Source organism: Cotesia typhae, unplaced genomic scaffold (assembly GCF_013202065.1).
Source record: "Cotesia typhae breed Kobodo isofemale line unplaced genomic scaffold, CoteBio_Ctyphae contig_20, whole genome shotgun sequence".
NCBI lineage: Eukaryota > Metazoa > Arthropoda > Insecta > Hymenoptera > Braconidae > Cotesia > Cotesia typhae.
In genome coordinates this window covers 3,066,086-3,089,093 of record NW_027423725.1, presented here as the reverse complement: position 1 = coordinate 3,089,093, position 23,008 = coordinate 3,066,086, and the positions used below count along the sequence as shown (strand labels likewise).

General features: G+C 30.2%; 1 protein-coding gene across 1 annotated transcript in view; it reads left to right on the top strand.

Annotated features, from left to right (window-relative positions):
- The window catches only part of LOC141538038 (major royal jelly protein 8-like), an 82,010-nt gene that overhangs the window by 145 nt on the left and 58,857 nt on the right, over window positions 1-23,008 (top strand). The gene's annotated exons all lie outside the window — the stretch shown is intronic.

The window sequence follows — 23,008 nt, the reverse complement described above, 5'->3', positions numbered from 1 at the left end:
CGCAGATAAAAAGACCGATGGAAAATTTCGATACTAATTTTTATTTAAAGACATTTTCCATAAAAGCGAATACAGAAATGTTTATTTTTATTATAAATTGAAAAAATCGAAAATTTGAAGTGTAGTCAAGTAATGAGGCCTATAGGTTTAGCAAGTTGACTCAAAAAATTAGGGATGCTTCTACCCTGCAAAAAACGTTCTTCAGAATTAACAAAAATTTTTTTATCGAATCAAAAAAAAATTTATGAATTGTTGAAAAAAATTGCTTTTCTTTCAAAGAGCTTTAACTTTTTAAAAAATTGGCTTACTGGATTTTTTAGTAGATTTCATAGAAATCTAACTAAATATTGCATTGGTCCTCATGTCAGAATTTTCAAAAAATTTTTGTATATTCTTACTCAGCTTGTCAATCTGAGTTAGAAAATGTATATGGTTCAAAAGTTTATATATATACGATATAACCGGCTTTGTCTCTACTCTAACTCTTTCAATTTTTAACGGATCTTCATTAAACTTAGCGTTTATATTCTACGGATAATTACCGAAGTTAAGTTCGAGGATGAGCTAAATCGGTCGGTTATTTTAGAAATACGAGCTGATTCAAAATTTCAAAAAATTTTGAAAAATTCAACTTTTTTTGGTTTTTCTGGCAATAAATTTCGAATGCAATAACTTTTTATGTTTTTGTAAATTGCATCTTGAAGCTTATTTAATAACCTTCAATTTCCATGCTAATTTATTTCCCTCAATCAAGTAGATCACGAATAAGAGGAGATTAAAAATTTCAAAAATCGAGAAAAAATTCGACTTTTTTTGGTTTTTCTTGCAATAACTTTTGAATGCGATAACTTCGTTTTTTTCGTAAATTGCATCTGAAAGCTTATTAAATAAGCTTCAATTCACATGCTTCATTATCTGCCTTAATCAATTGTTCTTCAATTGCTAGGCATTTAGTAATAAATTATGAAATCTACTTCCATTTCAGCTGCCGAATGGCCTTTTTGATTTTAAATGGATTGAAAAAAAAGAAACACAAAAACACTCAGGTAATAGGGTTTAATTTATCACATGAAAAATTTTTCAATTTTATCTATTTTCTACACCTTGACAAAAATCTAAATTTTCCTTGAAACAAGCATTAAAATCCACTTTTCTTCAACAATAAATTTCCAAATATTGTCGAAAAAATATTCAACTCAACCAAATTTTGATGTCACAACTAACCTTCAGTTTCTAAAAAATGTGGTGCGTGCCACAAAAGTGTGTATTGAAATTGAAAAATAATGTTGAATCCATAAAGGAGAATGATGATCGATAAATTCTATTGGTAAGCCGTGAAAAAAGATAAAAAAGTATATAAATGAGTTTGGTAGCGTATTTCTAGGAAACTAGCTTATAAATGAACCCCCGGCTTACTTGTAGCTCTAGAAGCAGGCATCATACACAGAGGCAGATGCAAAATCGTAAAAGAAATCAATGCTACCAGGTCCACCTGTCTACACAAACCTCTTGCGTGTTTGATCATGAAAAGACTCCATCCTCTCTTTTTTTTTTTATTAGTTTTTTCAGGTACTGATTCATTTGTACACATATCGATCGAAAGGTGGATGGATGGTGCCTGCCGTCATCGAACCGACTGAATCTTAAGACTTAAATCATACATTCGTTGGTTCAGATTTTGGATCCAACGATTCTTCATATTCACTAGTCCATAGTATCTACTTTTGTGTCACCTTCTATGTCTACTAGTCCACCGAGTAGTGAACTAAACTCACTAGATGCTGGATATATAACAGTCATATTCCGGGTGACAAAAGGAACTCTAAGTTCTTTGTCGGTTTTTCTTAAACTGGTCTCTTTGTCATCGGCAGCCTGCCCTGCTCCATCCAGGACGCAGGTCGTGCGTCTGGTTGGTCTTTACATCAGGTCTAGTCTCGACTAGTTTAGTCGGCTCGGATATTCCATTCTGTTTTTTTTTTTTATTCTATTCATCCCACGCCATTCAGAAAATCAAGCCAAGCTACTTTGGATTTTTGATGCAGCAAGTGCCTTACGTAAACCGCCGGGTGTACAAGTGTATATAAAAATTTTTAAAGGAATTTATCATTGTTATTATTATTTAAATTTCAAATATTTCTACCGCGTATCGTTTATTTATCATAAAATTCTATTGTTCATAATTATTAGATTCGACCTTGTCCTTGTTTTTGACCTGACTTTCGATTTCTAATGTGATTAGGTAACCTTTTTCAATAAACGAGAATTTTATTGAAATTTATAGTGGTTTAAAGAAGTTCTTTGTGAGTTTTCGAGTCTTTTATTATTCTACTATTGAATTATAGAATCCGAAATTGTAGTAGTACTTTATTATATAAGTTTGTTTATCGTAATAAAATTAACATATTTTACGATTCAGATTTAAAGGGAAATTTTTTTTAGTTTTCAAGGACTTTAAATAGTTCAATATCAAAGAAAAATAATATGATTTTATGCATAAAAAAAATTATTTTTTCCTTTACACTGTAGAAAATTTGGAGTTAAATCAAAGTTGATGATTTTGCAAACTTTGTGACTCTGAAATACATTTTTTTGACCCAAAAAATTGTTTTAAAAGAAAAAATTTATTTTAGATTAATTAAAAATTTAAAAAAAATTTTCCTTCTCGCTCCAAAATAATTTCATTCTTTTTCTTACCATTTTCTTGGTTGAACTCAATTTTTTAATTTCCCGCTAAGAAAATCGAAGATCTTTCAAAATCGGGAAATTATTGGTTCAACCCCGTTTTGCAAAAATCCAGCTGGCGCCATTTGAATAGCTGGGCTTGGCCAAACTTGAATTTTTAATACAATTTAGACAGGTAGATTTGAAAAATCTCAACAAAACTGAGAAAAATTTTTCAAATCTGATTTTTTTGGAATAACTTTTAAACGGTTCTGCCGATCGATTCCAAAAATTAATCATCTTTTAACATAAAAAAATCACGTCGATCGCCGCCAAAATGGTCGAAATCGGTTGATTCGGTTGAGAGATATCATGAACGAAAGAAAACTGAAGAAAGTGTTTTTTCGGAATTGAGGAGCTGATTTTCAAATAGGTATCTTTTCATATTTTAAAAGAGCAGATTTGGAACTTTTTAATATTAATTACTTTAAGAATTATAAAGATTTCGGAATAAAAATCGAATTGTAGCTTCATAACCAATAGCACTTTGTAGCTAAATTAAAAAAGTTAAATAAAAATATTTATAATTGAAGATAACCAGTTTTTTGTCTCGATCAATCAAAAATGAAAAGATACCCTTTTGCAAGTCAACTCCTCAATTATTCTGAAATTCCTAGTTCGATTAATTAAAAGATTCTTAATAAGGCTGAAAAACTACACCGAATGCCTCCAACCGCGTGAAAATCGATTGATTCATCCAAAAGTTGTTGCGGTTTGAAAATTCAAAAAATAGTGTTCTATGAAACCTCCATCAGACTTTTGAGCTCGAAGAGCTCAAAAACATTGTAAATGCAATTTTAAGCGCCTCGGTATGAAATTAGTGAGAAGTTGCAAGGATGGCCTTTAGGGTTAATCGTTTTCCTATTTTTTCTCTGTGAATTTATCACAATATTGAATTTGATCAACCTGCATTTCTTCAATGAACAATAAATCTTATGGAGTAGTGATGTCATTCATTTTTTTATAAACTATCTTCTTCGAAAGCTTGTATGAAGTACTTAGATACTGCTGATAACACAAGTGGTTCTTCTGAACCTCTTTAATTTTTTTAGACACTACTTAAGATATAAGTATCAAAAAATCAATTTATCTCGACCACACAGCAATAATAATAGAATTAACCTAATTAATTCTGTTATGACAATTACTCGTCAATCTGTAAATAAAAAATTAAATACATATTTACATTAAATACTGAAAAAAGTGAGTCTCAAATGACAATCCATCGAACAACAAATAAAATCTTTAATTTCACGGGTATTTCTATCTAAAAGTTGTTTTTTTTCCATACGCTCTGAATAAAAGCTGAAACACATGCTCATTGAAACATCCGTTATAATTATCAAAACGTGTGCGATGGACATTTCCTACTTGACAAAAAAACTTCGGAAGCTAAGTTTGAGAACTGGACCCTCACATGTACAATGTACATACTCGATATATATATATATATATAAATATTTTAAGACCCTCTGTAAGAAAATATAGTTGACGGGGGGTGGAGTTTGTTCCTCAAGTACCCGTACATACACCCGTCTACTCATATTAGAAGGGGATTCTGCCACGCTTATAGCCACGTGTCTTAACGCGTGCCGGAAGTGACCAACCGGATACAGACATCCGAGACGCTCTTTCGTTAGCTCCCCAGCCAATCCCGAATCGAGAAACGATCTCTATACCTCTTTGGTTCTTTATTTCTTTTTCAACCCTCCGTTTTTTATTCTTTTATTCATTTTTTTAATTTTATTCCTTGCAATTTATATGGTCAACTGAACGTGGTAGAGTTTGTGAAAAATTATTATCAGTTTAGTGATTAAATGACAAGTTCAAAAATTTTAGTCTGCTTCATTAGAGAATATTCAAACTATGCAGAAAAAGTTGAAAAAGTTTCTACAAATGCAATTAAGATTAATGAGCAACCTGCAGTCACTATGTTACTATTGAAAATTACAAATTATGATTTGGCTTAATATTTTTTGATTTATTTAAATATTTAAAAAATTTTTTTAATTTCTTTGAAAACATCATAAAAAATTGACTTCATAAAAAAATTATAAAAAAATTTATGAAATCGTGAAAAATCGAAAATTTTGGTTAGAACCTTTCGAATGGTACAAAAAATTATCTTACAACAAAGATTCTTTTTATTTTAGTAATTACTATTTGTTATATAACGAAAATGACACTACATGGAAGCTAATAATAATAATATCTCTTTCAAGATGCAAAATTTTGCTATTACGACCTATGAGCATTCATTTGTAGTACCAGCTATCCGGTTTTGGAAGGACTTACCTCCTGAGATTGTAAACGTTCTTAGTTTAGCGACTTTCTACGTCAAATTATTTGATTTTTTATTAAGTAATGAATAGTTAGAAATTAGTATGCTGGAAAATAATATAAAAATATGATGTATGTTTTTTAAAATGCAATCTGTTTTAAATATTTTATTAATATTTCAAAATTTATTGTACTTATTTAAACACTATCTATGTATACAAAATTTGCCATTCGGCTCAACGTCTTGGCATTGAAATTATTTAAATAAATAAAATAAAATATATAAGAAAATAAACCAACAAATGTTGACACTCTAATCTACTTATAATTACTTTAGCTATTAATCATAATAAATTAAATGTCTTAGAAAAGTATATAGAAAGTTTGGAAAATCTAAATGTCCATGGCTTAAGCGCTGGTGTTATTTGTGAATTTTTTGTAGTAGATAAAATATTAATCAGAGAAAGAAAAATAATAACAAAAATAACAATACTCTGTTAGATTACAGAATAATAAAATTCCCGTGGATAGAATGGAAATCTTTGCGAACACCATCTAGCACGCTCCGGTAAAAGAAGCAAGTCTTCACACTCTTTATGTTTATAAATCTTTTATATACAAGGCTGTCTAAAATGTAAATTTTTTAGCTTCGACAGTACACATCTTATTATTTTAGAATCAAACGAATAATAATAGAGTTGTGGTTTTTTAATTAGTTTGTAACAATGAATTTACGAAAATATTGAAAAAAAATTTGAAAGAATTAGTTTTGTTTTTTGAAAGTTATGGTGATTACAAAAAGAGTGTTACGTGAATTTTACAGGATTTTTCTGAAAAATTCATTTTTTATCTAAATTGTAAGTTGGACCAGCTGTTTATTGTTTAGAAAAATGACCATTGATGTTTTCTTTTATTGTGATATGAAGGACAACCATCTTTAACTACTATATACAGCGGATAGTCAATAACTCTATAAGATTTATTTTTAATGTAAAAAGAGATGAGCATATTACACCTTATAGACACACTCTAAAATGGCTCAGTGTTAATTCAAAAAGGGAATATTTTTTAGCTTGTCTGACTTATAAAATTGTAGAAACCGGTGAACCTAAATTCCTGCGACAATTATTCCCAAATGAAGATCTTGATGTCAGGAGATCAAACAGACTTGCAGCAAAAATCAATAATACGTTCAAAATGCCTAATTTCTCTACCATCGTCTATGAGCATTCATTTTTGGTATCAGCTATCCGTCTGTGGCAGGAATTACCAACAGAAATTACGAACTCATCGTCACTTCAAATCTTCAAAAATAAAACATGAATTTTTTATGAACAAAGAAGCAAATTCCTGACAATTTATTATGTTTGCAACCTCTTACTATTTAAATTATTACGTAAACTATTGTTTCTGTGTATAATTTTGTATAAATTTATATTTACTTTGCATAATATCGTTTAGACAATGTATCTTTATGTATTACGTTATTTTTTTTTTTTATTTTATTTCACTGAACATAAAATTATTTCCCTTGAAGTTCTAAATTTACATTATAATACTTACGTGATTTAATAAAACTGTTACATTTTTGTACTTACCATTAGGCTTATTGTCTTGGCATATAAATTAAAAAAATAAAAATAATAAAATATACACTGATAGAAAAACAATCTTGATTCAAGAAACTTTTTTTCTTCAAAATTTGAACTCTTGAAACTAGATATAAATATATTTCTTTCAAGAATTTTTGTCTCTTGGTTCAAGATAGGCGATAACATTGATTCAAGATGTTACCGACTTGTGTTAAGAATAGCTTTTTTTTGAGTCATTAATTTACTTATTTCCAAGTAATAATTTTTTTTCGGTTTAACAATTAAAGACTATTTAGTTTTTGAAATATACTTTGATGAATTATTTTATGTATTTTAAACGATAAGGTTTTTGGGTTGAAAAACTAAATGTATCGATTGAAGATAATATAGCTCTTAAGCCAAGAAAATCTAAATCAAGACAAGAAATTCTTAAAGCAAAATAATCATTTATCTTCCAAAATAAATTCTTAGATCAAGAAAATATCTCTTGAGTCAACATAAATTTTCTATCAGTGTATTATTATTTATTTAAATAAAACTCTGACAGAACCCAGTTCTTCTTACCGTTTATATATAAATCAAACAAAAAATCAAAAATTCGTTGAAAACACTCAAAAATCTTGCACCAAAAATGAATTATACTCTGATTGAATTAGGACAAGTCTAATCATCAGGTTCCCCAGTAATTTTAAAAATCTACCAAACTCGCAAAATATTCAGTCAAGGTCATTCATTGGGATCTGTATTGATCTTCCGGTACTCTCACATCTCTGCAGTACTGAAACTAGAAAGCAAAATTAGTCATAAATTACCAGCTAATAACAATGTTTCAATGATCTCCAGGTGAAAAGTATCTGTAAGGCACGTCCAGGTGAGTGAGAAGTCTGCGGTCGAACTGGCCATGAACAAACACACACATATATTTACCAGTTAACAAACAACCCTTTTGGATAAATCAAAAAACTCATATGTAGCGTCAGTGTGCATTGCAATTTCCCCTCGTGCGTCCTGCGATTTTTTGTGAACATATCCTTCTGCAAGGATGGGTGTGAGCCCTTTCTACAATTGAATCTCGGATTTAACCCATTCCCCGCGATGGTTTCTGATAGGTCCGTAAGTTTCTATACCGCATCAAGTCCCGGACTATCAAAATCCAGCTTGCAACTTTACCAGTGGCACGCGTACATTTTTAATACATATTCACACTGGCACCAGCCACTTTTACCTCTCCTAGCCCATGCAGCCTACCAGAGCACACATAATAGTAACATCCATTTATAAAATTTGTGTGTCTGTGTATTTATAAGTGTGTGGACGCATCTAGGGGAGAGGAACCAGAAGACACGCGTCTAAAAACTGCTTCTGGCGGCTCTATCTTTCATCCCTAGGCACACATGTCTCTTTTTACTTACCCCCTCTCTTTGTACCCCATTTTCTCTTGCCACCAGTTTTCTCGCCCCTTTTTGTGGATTCGATACTATTGAACCCCCCAGCGTACTTAGTAGTGTGTGCATGTGTGTGCCAGTGACCGTTGAGATTTTATTCAAGCATAGTTTTCACCGGGCAGCAGGCCCGGTGATGCTGACAAGGAGCCAAGTGGATTTTTGTATCCTGCTGCAGATGAAAAAAAAAATAATAAAGAGAGAAACCTTGAAAGTGGATAAAGACTAAGTGGGATAGCAGATATTTTAGTACGCGTCACTTACTATGAGAGATGCTATTATTTATGCATAACGTTTCGGAACTAAATTTAAGGGCTGCTTTTTATTTTCAATTGTTAGATTTATGTATTTTGAGGATCTCTATTATTTTTAGTGGGTTCATTAAAACTGTTAGTTACATAATTTAATTACTACCGGGAGAAAATTGAATAGTAGCAATTATGGTAAAATTTTCTATCATCAACCCGATAACAGTGAATACTATCTAGATGATTGTATAAATCATCTAGATTGTAGCATTCACCATATTTATAATAATTGCTACAATCCTGTATTTTAACTAGAATTAATTACTATTATTATTCTAAATAGTTATATTTATTATCCAGATAGTAAAAAATATCATCAGAAATTATAACAGTTACTACCTAAGGTTAGTAGAATTCAAACATCATTTGCGTTTAAAAACTACGGTCACACGGAAAAAAAAAAGTTGAAAAATATCATTATAAATAGTAATAAGTGTCCCGTCATATTCAAAACTATAAAAATTACAGTTTGAAATAACATTTTTCTAATTTAAACTTTGAATATTAATTTTCAAAGCTTTCAATATAAATATTACATTTTACAATGTAATTCTTATAAAATATGTAATATTTACAATCTAAAACTGTAATTTTTCGAGTTTTCACACGAAGAAAAATGGATGGTAGACACCACTACACCAGTATGGGCGAGAACGCCATACAGTATGGTATCGAAGATTTTTATCCATTATTAAATTCTACACATAGATGATTCGACCATTGCGGGAATGGTAACATTGGCAATAGTTATCGCGAACGCCGCAATGCAAGTATGGCCGTCAGGCCCATACTGGCTTGCTGTATGTACAATCCTTTTGGCAGGTAGACCTAGCCAATATTGTGATATTAGCTACAATACAATTGGAATAACAATAATGTTTATTTAATTATAGCAGTAGGTTATATCCGAACTACATTATATAAATGATATTAATTATTTCATGATATGATTTTTTTTTTTTTTTTAATTTCTACTTTGATATGAATTGGTTTTAGTGAAGAAAAATTAAAACAAAAATCAATTTAAAAATTACAAGAATTTATGTCTGTCTTATTAAAAATATGAAAGAAATAATTCAAAAAAAAATTTTTTTCATCTATATGTTATTTTATTTTTCTTATGTTAATATAATTAAGATAATAGTTTTGGCGGTAACGCAATAGTATAATTGCTTAACACACCAAAACGTATAGCAGGAACTACTAGTACCATTGCGTTGTCTGCAATGTAGTATATGGGTCTCAGGACCATACCGTCTTGCCAAGTCTGCTATGCATACGTGAGAGAAATACAATAGCACCATTGCTATACTACATAGTAAATAACGCCATACTTATGGGACTCGTTACAATACTGAATTGCAATATTACACATACTATTTTGGTATCGGGCTGGAGACCATACTAATATTATGTTAAACGCTATCCATTTCTCTCCGTGCATCACGAAACGCCATGTTACATTATATACTGTAATTTTTCTATTTTTCTTTTTTCATTTCAAGTTTAGATCTAAAAATATAATTCTATAAAATGCCCAGCGAAGCGGGCAGGTTACAGCTAGTTGTTAAATAAATATTTTTATCTCTTAACTCATCTATAAAAAATTAATAAATTAAAGAAAAGGTTAATTTTTCGGTTACAACCAATTATAAGAGTATAAACGATCCAAAATATCTGCAGATGACTCAACTCTGAGTGGTTGAGATACAGTTGATCCTTTTGGCAAAATATAACACAATGAGTGAACTCCGCCCCCGCTCGTGTGAGGCACGCGCCGATCCTGAAAATAAGGGGAACCACACCTGCCCCCACGGCTCATTGTGGCTAGGGGGGCATCATCCCCCTGGGTCTAAAATGAGACAGAGGTCTGATCTGCTTACTAATGCTAGTAATATACCAAAACTCTTCTATCTATACACACATATCTACACACAACACATGGATCAAACTTTTCTAGTGTGTGATACACACTTTCAAATCGTTCGGCCTACTCAGCATCTGTCGGAATCTCGTATGTTTGGGGATGCGACGATTCGGGGCTTGGTATTATTTGAAGGGTCGACCGAGAGCTCAGATCTATGGAGGGTGAACTAACGATAAGTTATTATTGGTATTGTGTATTAAAGCTTTCATGGGCAGATATACAGTACCGTTCGGTACTGTTCAGAAACTAGTGTGTGTATACAGGCATGTGCGAGCCCTCACGCACATGTGCTGGACCAAATAAAGGCATGTGTAACTTCCAGGTGTCAATAAATTTCCTTTAACAATCATCATCATCATCTTCTACTAATTTTAATGATTTTTTAACTACTTTGGAGATATTTTAATAAAAATGTGCTGTTTTAAAAGATACGAAACTATTTATCTGGAAATTGAAATATTTAATAAATAAAAATTAAGAAAATTATTTAAAATAAAATTTAGATCACAGAGTAACCTTTTTAAAAGATTGCATCAAAAAAAAAATTTTTTTTGTCAATTTCTAAATAACATTTTTTTTTTTTTTTTAAATTAATTATCATTTAGACTTGGTTTTAACTGCTGTAGTCATTTGTGCATCAAATATTCTTGGATAAATTTTTTTTCATAACTATTTATTTGTTATTAAATCGTAAATAATTTTTATATACTATATAAGTATAACATTAAAATAAATAATTTTTATTTAATTTCACGTTAAGTAAAATTACTTGCATAAAAAATTTCCAGACAATATTGTAAAAAATTCAAATGATTTTTTAATGAAATTACTGTAAAGCCATATCTTTTTCAAAATAAGGTACCGGCGAGTACTAAGGCCTAGCTAAGGGAGATTTTGAAAAAAATCGAAAATATTGCATTTAATTATTGCAATGTATCATTAATTTTTAAATTAACACATTAGCCATAAAATATAATGGAGTAATGGTAATTTTCACCATAAACAAGCACAAAACTAAATTTTTTCAAAAACCTTATAAATAGGGCTTATTTTACTACGGTAGAGTAATAAGGCCTGCGGGTTATACATACTGAAAATACTATACTTGATAAAATTGGTATTAGAGATCAATCATCACTTAAATTGAGCAACAATGCTGTTTAAGATGGTGATAAGAATTAGAACAATGATTTTAAATTATTAAATATAAAATTATAAAAAATGTTTGCCATTTACTCAAATCGTTTTTTAGGAATTCTTCTGCGCTACTTTAGCATATGACGAATGATGAAGTCTAGAAGATAAGGAACGTTGTATCGGGACTCTAAACTTGTAGCGACATTTTTATACTAGACGCTTCTACTAGAGAAGTCTTTAGCGGAAGCAGTTATTTTAAATAGCATTTCTATCACTTACGCCTTATTACCCGCGGGTACCTTACATCACCTTATCAAAAATTAACGATTTTTCTAAAGAAATCAATTACTATCGTTGATTCCCTTATCAACATGAAAATTTTTAGAGAATATAGCTAGTATAATTCCAATATTTTGCGAAATTATCTTGATTATTTTAGAAAAATTTCTTTTTGTCATCAGCTAAATAGTTAAAATATTTTATTGACATAATTTTCTAGCTTTTTACACTTTTAAATACATGAGAGTCGGGTGTTGCTTGTGTACGTTTGACTGGGATTATAAAAGTGATAATTAGCGCACTTAGGGATATAAACTAGCTGACCTAGTTGATGTGTCCCTTGCAAAAGGTATGACACAAATATAAACGATAATTTTTTTATTGTAAATTACGGTTGTCATAGGCAACTAATTTAAACCAAAGTAATACGTTTGCAAACATTTAATTCAGTCGAGAATATGATTTCAAACTATTCGGTTACTTCCTCATAAGTTACCTCATATGATACGTTAGTGATTACTTATCCGAAATCTATATTTTTTTGATTTAGAAATAATGAATTTTTATTATAACTAAATTTATTTTATCCGATTGTCATTGGTATAATATAAAGTTTTTAATTCTATGGGTTATGTTTATTTACTAGGTAGATTTCTTCACTTATGAGACCTTCAATTTCTGAAACTTTCAATGCTCATTACAAATTTTTTTTTTCTTATCAATTATTATTCATTTAAAAAAAAAAAAAAAAGGGGGAATGTTATAATGATTGCGCAATGAAAGTTATAATGAATATAACTTAGAATAATTCTATGGATAAAAGGTGCATGCCAATTTGATAGAATTGGGAGTTTGTGTAAGTTAAAACAATACTCTAATTGAATTTCAAGTCTAAATTTAAAAATTAAATTCTATAAAACGCCCAGCGGAGTGGGCAAGTACCCATACGAAGTCACCGATGCTCGGAAAAAACCGATGATCGGCCAAGACTAGGCTACTTATGCTAGGCCGAGCATCGGTACTCTATCATCGCCCTATGGCTGGTACACCATTGGCCACCGATCGATGCTCTTACTAACGACATACGATCATCAGTCTATCCTTGGCCGATGACGTGATGAATTTACTTCTTGCAGAACTTATAGAAAATTAATGCAAAAAATGTATGTAAATTACAAAAATTTTATTTTTATTAACAAATATATTGACTGAATTACTTTTCAAGTTAAGAACTCATACCCATACACAGTAAAAAATTTTTCGTCATTGTGTCAAAAAATTTTGTGTTAAAAATTTTTATGTTCAATATTTAACACTTTTTTGTGTTGATTTAACATAATGATTGTTAAATTTAAACATAAAAATGTTAAATTTACACATAAAAGTGTTAAATATTTAACACAAAAATTTTTAACATTAAATTTTTTGACGCAATGACGTAAATTTTTTACTGTGTATTGAGTATCGTTCGAGGCTAGGCTATTAATGCTTGGACAAGGATCAGCGCCTTATGATCAGCCTATGAATGGCTCATCATCGACCGCTCTACTAAGCTCATAGCAACGACAAACGATCATCAGACGTTGCTTGGCCGATATGATAAATTTTCTGCTATGCATCTCCTCTAAATATCACATCAGCTGTTTCTTAAATTTTATTTACTGGCATTGTTGAATATATATGGGAGATAACAAACATTTTCAAACGAATAAGTTAGGTGATAAATTTACCGTTTTTATTAGAGAAAATTTTTCAATTAGTTATTCATTAATTACTCATAAAAATTGAGAAAATAAAGTACCTATAAAGCGAATTATTGGTATGCATTGAAATAAAATACTTGTTGATCATTTAAATAACTAAACTAAATTCTTTCTGTTAACTGCGGCATGCAGCGCAGTTGGTAATGTTCGAGACTTCCACGCAGACGGACCAGGTTCGATTCCCATCGCATTTTAATCTTAAAATTTTTTTCAAGGAACATGGATAAGCTCGCCGCTTCTGTGCAACCTGGGAACAAAATTAAAAATCTACATAACAATACGACTGAAAAAAATCAATAATTTCGCGATACTTCAGCCTGATTTAAAAATTATTTTTCCGTTTGAATATGCTCAGCCGATGATCAGCTGATGCTCGGTTACTATGCTCGGCCTATGCTTAGTTGCCAGTCTTGGGACGATGTTAACATCCGATACCCATCCAGCCTTGGCCCAATGAAAAATCCGATTCTCGGCCGATCATCAAGGATCGGATGCCTATCAACGTCCAATGATCGACCGATCCTTATTCTTTGTATGGGTAATAGCTAGTATTTTATAAGACGTGTTCATATTTAAAAAGGAATAAATCAATTTATAAGAAAATTTGTTAACTCCCTTATATATTTTTAATTTCATCACAAATATTCCTTCGCTATACCGAAAAAAAAATTAATTTGAATTAAAAGAAAAATTCTTTAACCAAAAGAATAATTTTGAAGAGTTTCACTGTTTTGGATCAAGACGAAAAATTCTTGAATCAAGAGAAATTTATTTAAACCAATAAAAATTTCTTAATTTAAAAATTTTTCTACTCAAATCGAGAAGATGAAATTCTTCAAAACTATTTACTTGATTCAAGTCAATTTTTTTTTTTGTAGGTTTTACTACCTATGGTACTTATTGCCTTAAATTTATTATTTATTACGATGAAATTGAAATTTCTCAAAATAATTTTTTTTCCAATATTAATTAATTAATTATATAAAATCATTATAGATTTCCAATTTATAGAGTTAAAATGAATTTAAAGATTGTAATATCTAAAGTTGATCTCAAATTTGCCGGTGATTATATAGTATACATATAAATATAGATGTATGTATGTTGTAGGTTGTAGTCATCAGATATCTTAACTATATGCGTTGCGACACTGCTTTCACTGTTCTGAAGATCACAACTACGATTATAAGTATTTCAAAGAGTGACAGACAATAAATTACCGAGTGAAATTAAATTTTAATTTTACTATCTTTGTAATTATATTTAACAATAGTAAACATAATGACAACAAATAATTTATGCAATTGTTGTCAAAAAAAAAAAAAAATTAAATTTTAACTATTTTAAATTGATTTGTAATATAAGAACTCACTTTGTAGGACAAGTAAAACTTTTTTTGTAATTTCAGTAGCTAATATTTTCAAAATTGTTTGTTAGTTAAATTTTTTGTGAAAAAAATAAAAAAAAAAAAAAACAGAAAGAATCAGTTTATTCAACTGCCGTCTTTGATCCCAAACACGAGAGAAAAATAATGTATGCATATTGTAATTGGACAGGAATGAAACCCCAACAATGGTCTAATTGCAAAACTTGAAGAATTTCGCCTCAAGTATCCAGGTGCGTTGCGAATAATAAGAATTTGTCTTGAAGTATGTTAGCGCGGTGTATTGTAAATTCTTATGGTTATAACGACAATCTGGGCACTTGACGAAAGCTTGCTGACAAAAATCTTCATTTCATTTTCTATAATCCTCTCAAACATAATTAATTGTATTAGTCGTAAATACATATACACAGAAAGACAGAAAGTCTTGAGTCAAGCGTAAATTTTCTTAAATTAAGAAAATTTTAAGAAAGATTGAAAATTTCTTGAATGAAGTTAAAATTTCTTAAACAAAATTAAATTTTTTTAAGCCAAGAAAATTTCTTCTTGCTCCAAAATAACTTCAGTCTTCTTTACAATTTTCTTGGTTCAAAAAAAATTTTTTTTCTGTGTAGCCGCTTACTAATGAACATAATTTTAATAAATTTGTTAAAAGAGTTTTATTTTCTAAATTTATATTTTCAAATTTTTTGTATGCTAACGATAATTTTAAAAAGACAAAAATTGAATTTTTATTTATTTATTTATTTTTTTTTTTTAAATAAAACATAGTTACGATAGCTTTATATTAACTAAATATAGTCACACAGGAATTTGAAATAAATATAACTAACGGCGCCATCTATCAGTATATCTTAGAACTTTGAAGTGTTTTTACATCCAAGACTTTTTTGAAGAAAAGATAAATTTATCATATGGATCCATTCGAATGTTAGAGGTACTTCTAGTGATACTGTCTAAAAAAGGGCAATTTTGGAAAAAATTTTAGAAGAAAACTATTACAGCGATTATTTTGAAAATGGCAATTAATCGATAAAATAAATTTTTGATACGCTTAGCAATAATTTTTGTATCTACCCGTATAAAAAAAAAATTGTCGTTAAGACTTTTTTAAGACGCCAAAAAAAAATTCCGAGAGCAGATTTTTGAAATTTGTTATGAAAATACCCGACTAGAAAAAAAGTTAGGCTGAACCAGATAATATATCTGGACCGGATCAGGATAGAATAAGGCTTGCCAAATTCGGTAAGCCCTATCAGGACCAGGTCTGGACCAGATGAGGATAGCCTGATGTAAAATATAATAAAGTATGGTAAGGCATACTACATCAGGACCAGGTCTGGACCAGATGAGGATAGCCTTATATAAAATATAATAAAGTGTGGTAAGGCATACTACATCAGGACCAGGTGTGGACTTGATGAGGCTAGCCTGATGTAAAATATAATCAGGTATTGTAAAGTATACTGCATCAGGACTAAATACAGTTATCATAGTATAAAAAATTATTAAGTATGACATGTTTCACATCATGATTGTCATACTTATACCATAAGTTAGGTTGTATTTGTATCAGATCAAATTAATAAGAGTCATTTATCTATATTAAATGATAACTTAATTCAATTCAAAATATTTTTCATAAAAAATTTTAATGAGTTCAATCGTTCGATATTGATCTAGTAGATTTCATACAGCCAAGTAAATAATAATAGTAATAATAATAACAACAATAATAATAATAATAATAATAATAATAATAATAATAATAATAATAATAATAATAATAAATTCAATTTTTAATAAATAAACTTTTTGAAAGTTACATTGATATAAACTTAGGATTACATATCATATTCATAAATTTGAAAAATATGTAAAAAAATTTAATTATAATGACATAATCTAATAATAAAGTATGCTATTACACTAAATGTCAAAGTCAACATAATGCAATGTGTAAGTATGACATGTTTAAGTATGACATGTTTAACATCATGATTCACAGAAATTTCAAAATAATGAAGAAATTATTCCTGATAACAAGTTGCATCAAGCATTATCTTCAGTATTGAATAATGCTAAAGATTGGGATGGTCACAGAGTTTCAAGAATAAAAAAACAAGCATCTAATGAAGATAAATAAAAAACATCGTTATTATCCTATTCATTTTTTTAATCATTTTTTTGTTGTGAAAAATATTCTTCCAAAAAAATTAATAAGAATTAATTAGTTGGTTAAAAATATTTAATAAACATATTTAATATATAATTAATAATATTTATTTAATAATAACATAATAGTGTAATGATAAATATAATAATATATGAAATAACACATTTATAATATCAATTGATAAATTTGTTTTATCAAACAATTTTCTCGAAACCAAACACTCGTGTTTCTTAAAGGGACCGGACCGGGCATACCCGATTTGAATTAGCCAAGGTATATAACGCAGATGATTGATTTGGATCCGATTAGGAAAATCTGATCCAGATTCGATTAGGAATTCCGAATCGGGTCCTGATAAAATTTTCCTGATCGGATCCAGATAAGGTTTTCCTGATCAGGTCCAGGCAAATCATCTGCGTTACATTCCTTATCTGGTCTAGATCGGGCATGCCCGGTCCGGTCCTTCTAAGGATCACGAAAAAATTTCTAGTCGGGTATATATAATAACGATATCACAGCGACAGCTTCGGAAAATTATTATAGAAAGTCTTAAAATAATCTTAAAATAGTTTTAAAAAAATTTTTAAATCGTATTAAAAAATCTTACAATAGTCCTAAAAAAATCTCAAAATAGTCTTAAAAAAGTTTTAAAAAAATTTTTCGAGACTATTTTAAGATGAGCTAACAGCGACAGAGTCCCGGAACATTAAAACGGAGCATCTTAAAAAAGTCTTAAAATTGTCCGATAATAAGTTTTTAACAATTTCAAATTCAATTTAAAAAGAGCGTACTCAAAAATGTAGCGGTTAGAAAGTCGTAAAATCGTCTGAAAATTAGTTTTCATAACAAAGTCGAGAACCAAATTTCAAAAATCTGGTCTCGGAATTTTTTTTTTTTTTTGGCGTCTCAAAAAAATCTTGGTTTGTGTCACGTTTAAGATCTTAAACAAACGACAATTATAAGTCGATTTTTTTTACACAAAAAATCCACTGTTATATATAATAGTGGATTTTTTTATTTATATGAATATTATGACTGTCAGGTACGATTTAATGTGATCAAACGTTTGAATTTTGAATTTTTGAATATAAGAGAGCATACTTTAGAGCTCGTTCTTAGGGCACGCAAGAAAAAGTAAAATTTGAAAAAATGGCAGTTTTGACCAAATTTAGAGATTTTATTAAAAAAATTTAACAATTTTTACCACTCAATAATAACAATTTTCATGCAACCAAAAAATTAAAGGATTATAATTTTGGACTGATAAATAGCTTCTTTAAATGGCTATCACTTAAAAACTATTTAAGATAAATTATTAAAAAATGCAAAAAAAATTCAATCATTTTGAAAATTTTACTCTATCGATAGCCATTCAAATCGTAAACCAGAAGCATCTGTCAAATGTAATCGTCTCTTACTAATTTGAAATCAAACAAAGATCCTGAGCTTAATTCTTTTTTTTTTTTGCTTTCGCTATAAAATAATATGCTATAACTTAAGCGGAAGTAAATGAAAGGAGGGCGTTAATATAAGAAAAAAATCTAAGCATGTTTGACGTATGATTCTCAATCATTCAATAAAGAACCGTTGCAAAAATAATAAAAGTATTTGAAACTACTAAAGATTTCTGAACCGGCTGATGTATTTATTGAAAACATCTATAAACTTTATTGATTTCACAACAAAAATGAAATAAAAGTTCAAATTTTACTCTTAATCGGACGAAAATTACTCATAAAGCTTCTCATATCTTGCAAAATAATCTTTTCAATGTTTATTTTGATCAAGCTTTGATTACTGATTTTTTATTATTAAAAGAAACTCTTACGCAATAAGAAAAAAAATGATTTAAAGATCAGTGTTGAAAAGCAGATTCGTTAACTTGCAAAGCAAATAATGAGTAACTGATTTTCCGTATGTGCATACTGTAAGACACATAATCTGGTAGCTGTATGTACGTACAAATATACAAGTGAACTTTTTCAGAATTGCGAATACAGTGACGCATATAAGGAATCACATTGTCCATCTTTGGTGTTCTAGGATATATTCCAGGTTGGTGTATTGGCCACGACAATGAGATAGACAGTTGACAGAACTGGACTCCCCAGACGCTGGGGGGAACGGTGAAAAAAGAGAGGAAAGAATAATGGAAAAATAAAAAACCGACGGAACGAACGAACAAATCAAGAATAAAACCACATTGTTATATCGAACAGTGTGCACCTTCTTCGCCAGCTGTGGTCCATCTATGTACTCGTTCAAAAGAGTGTGCTTCTACACTGAGTGTACATAGTTGTACTGGATGCTGACTACTAGGACAGCTGATGGCACGTGCCCTGTACGAGAATATGCACCGTCGAGACCGTAGAGGACATCGATATCCGTACTAATGTACTAACAAACTCGAATAGCTCGGAAATTCAACAACGGGGGAGGAATTTCATGCTCCAACTATTATAATGATGATGCAATGCTCTTCATAGAAAATAACAAACGTTAACTAAATAAAATACGAATCCTGAAATACTACAAAGTAAATTTAGATTCAATCGGATGAAACATTTCTTACGTGGATTGATCATTGATTTACATTCATACAAAAATTTAGATTTACCAGCATATGAATGTAACCATTTTATGTGTAATTTTTACAGCCATTGTGCGTATAAATGATTACCTAACTCCAACCACGACGAAACGCAGACATTGGTGATTGTAAGGTATATTAGTGGCTTAAATACTAGCATTTTATTATCTAAGTCGTTCTCATGCAGAGCAAAACTGTCTATTTAAGTAGCAATCTGTTTACACCCCCGTAAAAGGGGCGGGTAGCTGATTTGGTGTGACCTCTGTGATCTAGTCTAGTTCTTAAAGTTCATGGTCTTCTAGCGCTTGTTGTTTGTTGGGTATTTACTCTTGTATTGATTAAGAACAAAAGACTGTTAATAATTTTCTGTTGATCAGTAATTAAACTGTCACATTTCGCCTACATCCTACACTCTGACCTGATATTTTATTGCACATAGAAAAAAATTTTTGTGTCAAAACCCCTATTGAAAGTTTCGTACGATCAGATTACCGTTTCATTTTATTGATGTAAACATTAATTATTGCGATATACACTCGACGGTCTATCAGTGCGTTGTAATCAGTCTAATTGAGTGATATAACCAGTTTTTTTTTGCTGATTTATTAAGTCAAAGAAAAAAAAAAGAGCAGTGTTACAGTCGATAAACTGTTAGAAAAACGAAAAAAAAAAATTGAATAATTTAGACTGATGCACCTGTTTATGATTGAAATAATCAAATTAATTCTGACGTAATTGTTTTCTCCAGAAAAAATAATTTGATCAAATTTTATATTACAGAACATAATTGTTGATAAATTCTTATGATTATATCTAAATGTCTTATATAATTGAGTGATATGGTAAATATCAATTAATGATTTAAAAAGTAATATACAACAAAGGAACATCACTATCGTTGATAACTTATCGGAAAAAAGAAATCAAAACTAAAATATTAAGCCAAAAATTGCATGCCTTAATCATGTTACTCAAAACTAAAAAATCCACTTTTAAAACTCTTTTATAACATTTCAATATTAATTTAGTCTTATTTTTCTAGTACTTATTTATTCGTGAGTCATAACACAGCTGATTAAACCCAGCTTAGATATTTCAAGTGTTAGTTTAACACTGTTCTTAGTCTACAAGTGAGTTATTATTGATTTTTAACTTAACATACTGGAAACTGCATAGCAATATACGATATTAATAGAAATAATCATCACCAAATCCCTCAAGCTTGCCGAAACAAGGTAGTGTTTTCACAAAAGACAACAATTTTCGGCAAAATCTAAATCCTAATGCATTCGATGAGTAAGTAGACCAAATTAAGGGCATCTGATTAGATCTGTGGTCAACTACATTCAAATCAGAGAATCATCGATTGGAACTAGTCTAATAAAATAGCAAGAAGATAAACTATTTCTGGTGATTTCGCGATCTAAATTCACAATTTAATATTCTCGAACCAGGATGCCCAACTTCCAGGTTCCAGTTTCCAGGTGGTGCATGATGAAGGCGCGTGTCCAGACCAGTACGGGATAAAGGGCAGGTGAGCCCCCTGCATTGTCAATCTCTAGCTTTGCTTTCAGAACATAATAGTTCATGGTCGTCACCCCGCGGTCCCTGGATGTATTGAGTGCCGTCATACTAAAATTTTTCTGCTATTGTCGGAGTTCTTTATACTCAGTACTTGCGCGCGCAACGTGGAGGTACCAATCTTACAAACTGTAGCTGACGGATAGTGAATTCTGGGGAACTTTATGGTAGAAAAGGGCACGATTTTCGGGGATAGAGGGGTTACAATGGGACAAGGATACCTTTATAAATGTATGGTGCATAATGAGGATGTGTGTACTATACAGTATGTACTGCAAGCGAGGTATCCCGTGAGCTTAAAAAGGGGAACAGGACCAAACTACTCACCTAGCATTAGCGCACTTCTATTGTATTCATTCGAGGCAGGTGATGACAACGGTTGAACCACGCGACTACTTTGTAATGGTTCTCATTATTTTTATTTTCATTTGTCGCTGGTTATTCTCTTTCGATGATTACTTTCAGTTTTGTGATCATGAATGATACACGATGATTTTTTTAACAATTCTGTGTGATAAGGAAGTAATTTCTTGACTCTGATAATTTGAATGAAATTTTGGAAATGCATAAAATTGATCGAGTTACTTTCAGCAAATTCTGGAGCTCATTAAATTTTGAAATTAACTCTAAACAGTTTTGAAATGTGTGAAAATCAAAATGTTTGTTTTAAAAAAAACTTGAATGGAATTAAAAAACAGACTGTATCAAATTGCGTAATTTGAATTTCAAAAAATCGAATAATTCTTTTGGAAAAATTGAAAAGAATAAGGCTAACAATTTCAAAGAAGCTTTGACTAAACAGGTGTTCTACTGAGAGTATGTAATAAAGAAGAAAGAATATGCACCAGACCTTTTGCAGGTAGCTTGCCAACGTCGTTTCTTTGTCATCTTGCTTAGAAAAGTGGAGAGGTAGTGATATATTTACCTGGCTTATGTATAAAGAGATATAGTGTTTGATCTAAAATGCAAATCCGAGAAAAAAAAAAAAAAAGAAACGATTAACCCTTAGCCGACAAGTGTTCTGCTGATTGTCATTGATAGAGTACCTGTAAAAAATTTTCCAATATGACTAATTATTATACATGCACATGTACAAGCATATCAGAAAATTTTTAAACGCTTTTTAGTAACTTCACCTGATATGTGTGTAGATGTATGTAAACCTCTCATGACTTTTGAACGGCTTGACCGATTAAATCGCGGTTAGTGCCATTCGAAAGGGCTTCATCAAACTTAGATTTTAAATACAATTTGGACCGATTCAGACCAGTAGATTTCAAGAAATCTAAAAAAAACTACGAAAAAAAAATATTTTTTTCCAATAACTTTTGAACGGCTGTATCGATCGATTCCAAAAACTAATCAGCTCTTAACACCAAAAAACACTTCGATCGCTGCCAGTCCGATCAAAATCGGTTGATCCATTCGTGAGTTATCGTTGACGAAAGAAAATCGAAAAAAGTGTTTTTTTGGAATTATTCCGAAATTCCTAGTCCGATCAAATTAAACTTAAAAATTCTTTATGAAGCTTAAAAAACTGCGTCGAATGGCGATAACTGCGTAAAAATACAAAAGCTATTTCTTTGAGCTCGGAGAGCTCAAAATAATACACAAATTGTATTTATGAGCTCGAAGAGCTCAAAAATGTCGTAAGTGCAATTTCAAGCGTAGGTACAAAATTGACGGAAAGTTGCAGGGATGGCTTTCAGGGTCAACCGTTTTTCCAATTTTTTTCTTATTTATACTATTATTAATTTATATTTATTAAAATTTTTTACATTATTTTTAATTCGAATTTATTTTATATTTTTTTGTTTTGTTGTTTATA